General features: G+C 47.3%; 1 pseudogene; it reads left to right on the top strand.

Moving 5' to 3' along the window:
* Positions 1-1,716: 1,716 nt before the first annotated feature.
* On the top strand, positions 1,717-7,908 carry LOC473897 (tubulin beta-8 chain-like; annotated as a pseudogene).
* The last annotated feature ends 1,684 nt before the right edge of the window (positions 7,909-9,592 follow it).

Genomic DNA, 9,592 nt, shown 5'->3' on the forward strand with positions numbered 1-9,592 from the left:
ACACAGCAAAATCATGTCACAGGTTATAAAACAAATTTATTCTAGGAGGCCAGACTTAAGAGAGTTGAGCCCCTTGCCCCTTGACCATTCCAAGGAAGAGTGGTTAACAGACGCAAGTTCTTTTTTGCATCAGGGAAAACAGAAGAGCTAGATATACTTATTAGCACAAGAGAATCAAGGCACAAGCATTGCTGGCCTCTACCTCAGCTCAGAAAGCTGAGTTAATTGAACTTACTAGGCCCCTGCAGTTGGTAAAGCATTTAAACGTTAACACTTACACTGATTCCAACTATGGTTTTTTAGTGCTTCATTCTTATGCTGCAATTTGGAATGGGTAACTACCCATGGCTCCCAAGGGCGTTTCCATAGAACATCATTCAGATTTTTAGCTTCTTAGAATGCTGTTTTGCTGCCAAAACTGACTATAATTAATTGCAGAGGTCATCAAAACAGAGACTGACCATGTAAAAGGAAATGCCCTGGTAGATGCTGCAGTCAAGGCCCCTGGACTGAAAAGGCCAATTAAGCTATGGGTGTGCTGATTAGCATTCACAGAACATAGGGTCAGAATACTCTGAAGAAGTACAAAATTGGGCCAGGGATTGCAGTTCAGTCCAGGACCCCTCTGGCCCACTGAACGATGGTAATAAATTACTAATGCCAAGTACCAATCATAGGAATATAATTCAGCACTTTATGATTCTTTTCATCCTAGAAGAGATTCTTTGTTTCTGTTAATATCTCATTTGTTTATAGCGGTAAATCTTTTCAAGACAATAAAACAGGTGACTCACCCCTGTGAGCTCTGTGCCTGACATGACCCAAAAGGCCAGCGAGTTTCTCCTTCTCCAGTTAAACGTGTCCAATATTGATGAATCTATCCAGGTGAGAACTGGCACCTCTAATTTACTCAGATGTCTTTCTGCAGGAGATTCAAATATTTGCTAACTCTTACTGAAACCTTCACTGGTTAGATCATTGCCAGAAGAAATAACTTCTCAGTTTGAGTAATCTAAAAGCCTGCAAAGTGACAATGGTCCATTTTCAGCGTATCCCAACACCTATCCTCAGCTTTAGGAATCCAGTATTACTTTCACTCTGCATAAAGACCACAGTCCTCTGGAAAGGTGAAAGGGCTAATCCTACTCTAAAGAAGACTCATGCTAAATCAAATGCCTAATATCTCTAACACCCATAACTTACTGAGGGTTTGAACTGCTCCAAAGTAAAACTTACAATTAAGTCTTGTTGTGTTAACATATGGAAGGTCTTTCCTAACCACAGATCTCCCAATAGATGAAAAGACTCATCAAGTACAAAAATATGTCATCAGTCTAGGATAGGTGCAAGGCACTCTGTGAATACTGAAATAAGAGGCTTCCCCTCCCACATGGGAGGAAAATTCAGTTTCATGTCAGCTAGGGATTTAATCTTAGTAAAGACGAGGGAGGAAGTTCTCCAGCTGACCAGCTTTCCCCAACATCTAAAGGACCACAGCAAGGCCACCTGAGCTCCCCAGCAGACGTTCAGCTCCAAGGGATTCACAGGTGGGTACACCTGTGTGGAAGTAAAGCTGTTGCTTATTCTGGGAGCCCAATCCGAGGTTGAGGGAGGCGGGTGAGGGTCTATTTAAATGTTGGCAGAGGGCGGGCTGGGTCGCTGCACATCTGCTCTTCCTTCTCGCATTTCCCCTGCCGCCCTAATCCCGCCTTGGCCATGAGGGAGATTGCGCTCACGCAGACCGGCAGTGCGGGAACAAGATCGGTGCCAAGGTTGGCATCCGGGGCTCTGAGGTCCCAGCTCCGGCCTACTGGGTGGCCAGGGAAGATGTTGGCAGTGGCAGTGGCTTGGGCGGTGCCCCCGAATTGCAGCCCCTGGGCTCCCTGCCGGGGACGCAGTGGAACGGGGAGGCTGACTAGTCGGCAGGGGTGGACCCCAGGGACACGGCAGCCTAGGGATGTGGTTGCGGATGAGGGTTGGGGTGGTAGAGGAGCTAGGAGAGGGGCTGGGGCGCCTCCAGCTCCCTGGCCTCCGTGACTCAGCCCTGGTCTGTCTGACCCCACTAATCTCTTGTAGTTCTGGGGGGTGATCTCTGATGAACATCCCATTGACTCCGCTGGCACCTACCGCGGGGAGAGCAACCTGCAGCTGTAGCGCATCAACGTGTACTACAACGAGGCCAGCGGTGAGAACCCAGACCTTCTCCGATCGCCATCCTGGGAACGGCGGCCCTCCCCCTCGCTAATACCCTCCTGTCCCACTCAGGTGGCTGATACGTGCCCTGCGCTGTGCTCGTGGACCTGGAGCCGGTCACCATGGACTCTCTGCGCTCGGGGCCCTTCGGGCTGATCTTCAGGCCGACAACCTCATCTTTGGTGAGCTGCGAGTGAGGACTGCGTTGCGGCTCCTTAGCCGGAGCAGCTCATCTAGTAGTTCCCGAAGGTCATAGCTGTGGGAATTGTGCAGCCAGGGCCTCTGAACATCCTCCTATTCTCCCAGTGGCTCAATCTGCCTCTCCTAAATGGGCTTTGGGAGGAAGCCCCAGGCGTCTCCTCAAGGTGAGGAGCTACTGTTATAAACTCCCTGCAGGGAACTGAGCTGGGGCCGTGGCTACTCTCTTCCCTGAAAATAGGTAGGAGCCACCTACAGCGAGGTCTCTTAGCATGTCTGAGGTTTGAGTCCTGACTTAATTTCTAACACGGGAGGCTGCTGTCCTGTAACTCTGTGGTATGGGGTTTCATTTGCTCCACCTGAAGGATGAATGGTGCTTTCACCTCACATGTGACACTTGGTCCATTTTGCATTGTGGTGGTGACCACTGATGACCATACACCTGGCACTCAAGTGACTGACTGTACTGTCTTACAGGTCAGTGTGGGGCTGGAAACAAGCCCAAGGGGCACTATACAGAAGGTGCGGAGCTGATGGAGTCAGTGATGGACATTGTCTGAAAGGAATGTGAGAGCTGTGAATGCCTGCAGGGTTTCCAGCTGACCCACTCCCTGGGTAGGGGAACTGCGTCTGGGATGGGTACCCTTCTCGTTAGTAAGATCTGGGAGGAGTATTCAGACAGGATCATAAACACATTCAGCATCCTGTCCTCGCCCAAGGTGTCAGACACCATGGTGGAACCCTACAATGCCACCCTGTCAGTCCACCAACTCATAGAAAATGCAGATAAGACCTTTTGCATAGATAATGAAGCTCTATATGACATCTATTCCAGAACCCTAAAACTGCCCACACCTACCTATGGTGACATGAACCACCTGTTATCTGCTACCATGAGTGGGGTCACCATGTGCCTGGGCTTCCCAGGTCAGCTGAATGCTGACCTACAGAAGCTGTCTGGGAACATGGTCCCATTTCCCAGGCTGCATTTCTTCATGCCTGGCTTTGCCCCACTGACCAGCCGGGGCAGCCAGCATTACCAGGCCCTGACTGTGGCTGAGCTTACTCAGCAGACGTTTTATGCGAAGAATATGATGGCTGCCCCTGTCATGGCTGCTACCTAATGGTGGCTGCCATTTTCAGGGGTTGCATGCCCATGAGGGAGGTGGAGGGACAAATGTTCAACATTCAAAATAAAACAGCAGCTACTTTGCTGACTGGCTCCCCCACAACGTAAGAACAGCCATCTGTCACATCCCACCCCAGGGGCTAAAAATGTTGGTCACCTTCATGGGCAACAGCATTGTTATCCAGGAAATCTTCAAGCATGTCTCAGAAGAGATTACAGCAATGTTCAAGTGCAAGGTCTTCCTCCACTGGTACACGGGCGAGGGCTTGGATGAGATGGAGTTCACTGAGGCTGAGAGCAACATGAATGACCTGGTGTCTGAAAATTAGCAGTACCAGGATGCCAAGGCTGAGGAGGAGGAGTTTGAGGAGTGTGCTGAGGAGGAGGTGGCCTAGAACTTTCCTTTTCTTGGGGAAAGGATGGAAACTATGTGGATTCTTTTTGGTGTTCTGACAGCCCTGTGTCACTATGCAATTGTTCATTTGTGTCTTCTCGTCTTCTCCTGATGCAGTTTAAAGCATTTTTATAGTATGCGATTTTGCCTACTAAAGTACTCTCATAACATCTGGTTTCACCTCTAACTTCTTTCTTTAGGCTCTCTGGCTACTGCTGCTAGATGCCCTTAGTTGTCCTGCAAGGCTGAAGCTGTCTGGGCTTATCACATGCCCAGTAACAAGCATTCGGCTGGCTCCAGGAGGGGTTGGCATGGGCTGTGGATGTGGCAAGTAGTATTCACATGAACGTATGGATGCCCTGGGACTTGGGCAGCTATGTGATGGGAAACCTGTTCCTGAAGGCAAGCCTTGGCTTATCCCATGTAGCAAACTTCCAGGGGAATAGCTGGCCCTCTGTTTCTGGAACTTTAAAAGTGGTCAGTGACCCTGGTGGACAATGTCCCAAAGTCCTACCTCAGGGTAGGAACGTGGTCAGACAGCTGATTATGAACCAGCATTGAAGGGTGGGAAAGTAGGACCCCAGCCACTCTATCACCATGATGGACTGGGTGTGAACGTGTGTCTTCATTCTCTTAATGAGGTGGGCATGGGGTATCTGGCAGGGACTATTGGGCAGGAATCAAGTCCGGTGTCTGCTCACATGCACTGAACCCTATGTAGAAGGTTATTAGGTCCTGGGGGCCATAGATGGTGGTTGCTGGGCCTGTGTGCTCGGGGCAGTCTCTCCAAAGGCAAAGATGGGGTTTCTGAACAGGACCTGGGGAGACAGGCAGATGCTCACAAGTGCTGCTTCCCCCATCTGGCAATCAGTGAGAAAAACACACAAGTGGAGGTCTTACCTGCCCCAGTCTGGAGGGCTGATGCTCTCTGGAAAGGTGGTTAATACACACTGTCTGCTGTCTCTCTGTCTCCCACTCCAAAACTTCAGGGCAAAAATAATCCAAGATTGTCAGGATGAGACTGGTGAGGGTGGCACCTTTGGGGATAGGTCCTTTAGCCTGGCAGAGTCTCCACCCCAGGCTTCTTGGGGAGCCTGGACTTCAAAGCCTGCTTTGGGGAAGCTGTCAAGAGATGTGTGTGTGAGCTGGGTGCTGGGCAGCCTGACAAGACAGTGCTTTTCTACCTAGCTCTTGTAGAATTTGTCGGTGGCCTGTGTAATTACCTCTCGGTAATTCCCACCCCACCCTCATCACACAGATAAAATGAAGCCAGCATAGCCTGGGGGTCGGCAGATGTACAGGTTCTACCGCAGGAACCCTGGGCATACCCACCTGCCTCAGGTGTGTCAGGGAAAACAGGCGAGGCCCCTTTCTTTTTCTTCACTGAATGTTGGCAATGGCCTTTTGCAGCCAAATGGCAACAGGCAAGCAGGAGAGTGCCTCATCTTGAAAGAAGTGGCTCCTGGAAGCAGCTAGGAGGTGGCAGAGGTCCCCCATACTCCCTTAACCTGTTCTCAGAGCAGGAAAAGGGGCCTCTGTGACAGCCCTCCTCAGTGGCTCTCACTCTCTGAGGGGTGTGCTTGCCCACCCAGGTGTGCCCCCATATGAAATGTTTTTGTGTGGACCTGGTTGGGAAGGTTCAGCTGAAGCAACCACTGGAACCTGCCCACATGTAGTATCTCCAATGACACATGGGGTCAGATGGTCCTTCTGAAGTGGTACACCCAGAGTTGCACAGAGGGCGAGTCACTGCTGCAGTTCCCATCGGGTCTGAATGTGGATTAGGCTTGGTACCCATGTATTTCCCAATTACCTGGTTCCATCTGGGGGCTTCATGGAGAGGAGTGGTGCTTTTCCAGGCCTCTTCTCCATATGCCAGCTACAGGCCCAGATTTCCCAAGTATCTGGAGACCCCCCTTCCAGCCTGGCAAGCATGGCATGTTGTGGGGGAAGGACATCAAGTCTACAGGCAGCAGAACCTGTCTGGGTAGGTTCTCTACCCCTGGAGGCCCCTGGTTGTTTACCTATTTGGGTGAGAGTTGGCTTAGGAACTCAACATTCTTGTAGGACTTCAGAACACTATAGACAGGGGCCCAGGAGGGAGCAGGGGCTGGCAGCTAATCAGTGTAGTAGGGGTTGTAGGGCTCAGTTTGGTCTTGCAGGGAATTCAGAGGGCTTGGATTTGCTGAAGCTCTAGAAAAGTTTGGGCTTGGATATGGAAACAGCATGGATCAGGGGCCCTTCTGCATGCAGAAGTCTGAGTAGTTACACCCTGGTGCATCCATAAGTGTTCCTCACCTGGAGCACAGCTGTGGGTAGAAGCTGGGAGAGCTGTGGAAGGAAGAGGAGGCAGAACGAGTCTCAGGGCAGCCACAGCAGCCACGCAGGGCCTCTGCAAGTGAGACGCAGATCCAGCCTGTTGGCCACTTAGCAGCTGCTTGGACGGCTGCAGATCACCTGACCTCTGCTCACCAGTAGATGGGGGTTGCATTAGCACTTACCTTCAGGGACTTCTGCAGCTTGAAGGGGAAGCACACACCACAGGATGAGAAAGCACCTGACTCAGGCAAGCTTCTCCAAGAGCACCACATCAGATTAACATCCAACCTGTACAGGACACCATGAAATCTCCCCACCCCTCCTTCCAGCTGTAAGAAAAGGGAGTCTTTGTCCTAGGGGAACAAGCACAGGCATACTTATGCAGTGAGCACATGGCCCAAGTTGTGGAAAGGCCCTTGGATGCATGCTGGTTTCACCAACAATCTGTGGGTTGGGTTTGGCCTGGACCCTTGGACCCCAGCAGTCCAGTACCCCCCTGCATGGGACAGGACTGGGAGGTGGGTGTGAGGGCTGAGCTTTGATGGAAGCCATTATTTGGCTTCCTGTCAAGTGGTACAGGTGGTTGTTGGTGGCTCCGTTTTGAAAGACCTGGGTGATCACCCAAGGAGTGAAAATTGCCTTTTTTATGAGAAATTACCAAAATTCGTGCAAGCTCATCTGTTGAAAAGGTAAGAAATGCTGACAGTTGGCTTCACCTGCCCCTTCCCCACAAGTAACTTGTGTTCAGGGGTGGGTTTTCTTCCTTCCCAGACTTTCCCCTTTGCATGTAGCTGTGTGCATGTACTTTGGCATGTACACACACACTTTCCCTGGAGGGATTATTTTTATTTTTTTATTTGGGGGGATAACAAGTGAGTCAGCCTGACACTTGCTTATTTGGTCTTTTAAGTGTGGAGTCCTCTACGGAGTGGGCATCAGGTACTTACTAGCTGGCCTCTGCCAGCTGTTTGGCTGCCCCGGTTTCTGCCCTTCACAGAAATGCTGGCCACCTGGTGTGACATTCAGTTTCCTTGTTTGCAGCTAGTATGAGACAAGTGGATCAGGGACATTATAAACTGAAAAAGCGCACTACATGCAGAGGGAAAGAATAAATGACCATGTGTGTACTGAGATGACAAACATTGTTTTCGCCTAACATTTGGGCCCTGAGAAAGGGCATTTATGTTTTACTTTTTATTTAAAACAGAGATAGAAGAAATATTACCAGGCTTTCTTTTCCATTATCCCCAAATCCTACTTTACCCCCTCAAGTTTACCCACCTCTGAGAGAAAGAGGAGCTCTCCTGGTTAATGAGAGCCTGAAATAATTGAACCAGGTCACAGGGTAAAGGTCATACTGCTTCTGTCTCCTTGTGAATCACTTGCTCATCTCAGATATTTCATAGCTCCCTGTATAAAGATAGATGTGTTATCCTCCTAGCCTGCTTTCTTGGTTTGATACATGCCTGAGAGCACGTGAGAGCACTTAAGGTCTAGGCTGATTGGAGGACTGTTCTGCCCACCCCATCTCATCTATCCAGCTCAGCCTGCATGCATGCATTCCCTCATCTGATTTCTGAGTAGGGGATGGGAGGTCTCACATTGACCTCAAGTTCCTGTGACTTTTTCCACCTCTGTTTTCCAAGGCAGCCTCTGCTGTGGGACTTGTAATGAGATTTGTGAAGTCAGTATCTACTTTTCTTGTGTGGGTGTTTTATAAAGTAAAGCCCTGGAGGGGAATTAATGTTAAAGGTACAACAAACCTCTAACCTATAAACATCTAAGCCTGACCCTTTTTTGGTGGTAAAATATATATAACATAGAACTTACTATTTTTTTCCATGTTTAAATGCACAGTTCGGTATATTCACAGTGTTGTAAAACCATCTCCTTAATCCATATCTACAACTTCTTTATCGTCCTAAACTGAAAGACTATACCCATAAATAAGTCTTTGAATAGAAGACTGATGCAGTTGACTCCATAAAAATTCAAACTTTCTATGAGAGAAAAATACTTCAAATGACTCATAGACTGTGGAAATAGATCTGCAACATACGTGACAGACAAAAAGCGAATTTACATAATATATATATATCCTAAATTATTAAAAGACTAGCAGTCAAATTGAAAAATGGACAAGGGATGTAAAGAAACAGTTCAAAGAAACACATAGATTTTTAAATATTTGCTAATTTTTTACTGTGGTAAAATATGTGTAATAGAAAATTTAAGTACATTAGGCACAAATACATTGCTGTGCAACTATCACCGCTATCCATTTTCAAATCTGTTTTATCATCCCAAAGTGAAACACTGTATCCACAGAACAATAGCTCCCGTTTCCCTTCCCCCTATCCCCTGGAAACCACATCCCACTTCTTGTGTCTATGAATTTAACCATTGTAGGTTTGTTATAAAAGTGAAAATCATGTAGTATTTGCATTTTTTGTTTTAATCTTTTCAAGGTTTATGTTGTAAGATGTATTAAAATTTCTTTTCTTTTTAATGCTGAATAATATGTCATTGTGTGTATGGCTCACATTTGCTTATCCATTCATCTGTAGATGGACCTTTGGGCTTTTTCTACCCTTTGGCTATTCTGAATGCTGCTACCAACATGGGTGTTCAAATTCCCACTTTCAGTTTTCTGGGGTATAGGCCCAGATGTCGAATTACTGGATCACATAGTGATTACTGTTTTCCACAGTGGCTGTGCCATCTTACTTTCCCACCAGCAGAGTGCAGGAGTCCTGGCTTCTCCACATCCAGCATTTGCTGCTTTCTGGAGCTTTGTTGTTTGTTTTAGTTTGCTGCTGGTGGTTTTTTTGATGGTAGCTATACTTACATGTGTCAGTTGGTATGACATTGTGGTTTGGATTTACTTTTGTCTCATGATTACTGATGCTGGGCTCCTTATACTGTGCTTACTGGTCATTTGTATATCTTCTTTAAAGAAATGTGTATTTTAAAACCTTTGCTCATGTTTAAATTTGATTGTTTTGTTGTTGTTTCTGAGGTCTTTATATAGCCTGGATATTAATTACTTGTGAAATATATAAACGTGTGAATATTTTCTCCCCCTCCGTGAATTGTATTTTCAATCTATTGATTGTATCTCAGATACACAAAAGCTTTTCACTATGATGAAGTTATTTTTGTGTATTGTTGTTTTTGTTGTTGTCTATGCTTTCACTGACATATCCAAGAAATTATTGCCAGATTCTATGTTATGAAACTCTTTTCCTATGTTTTTTTTCTAAGGGTTTTATAGTTTTAGCACTTACAATTAGATGTTTGGTCTATTTTAAATTAAGTTTTTTATGTGGTGTAAAGTAAGGGTCGAACTTCGTTGTTTT

Source organism: Pan troglodytes, chromosome Y, assembly GCF_028858775.2.
Source record: "Pan troglodytes isolate AG18354 chromosome Y, NHGRI_mPanTro3-v2.0_pri, whole genome shotgun sequence".
NCBI lineage: Eukaryota > Metazoa > Chordata > Mammalia > Primates > Hominidae > Pan > Pan troglodytes.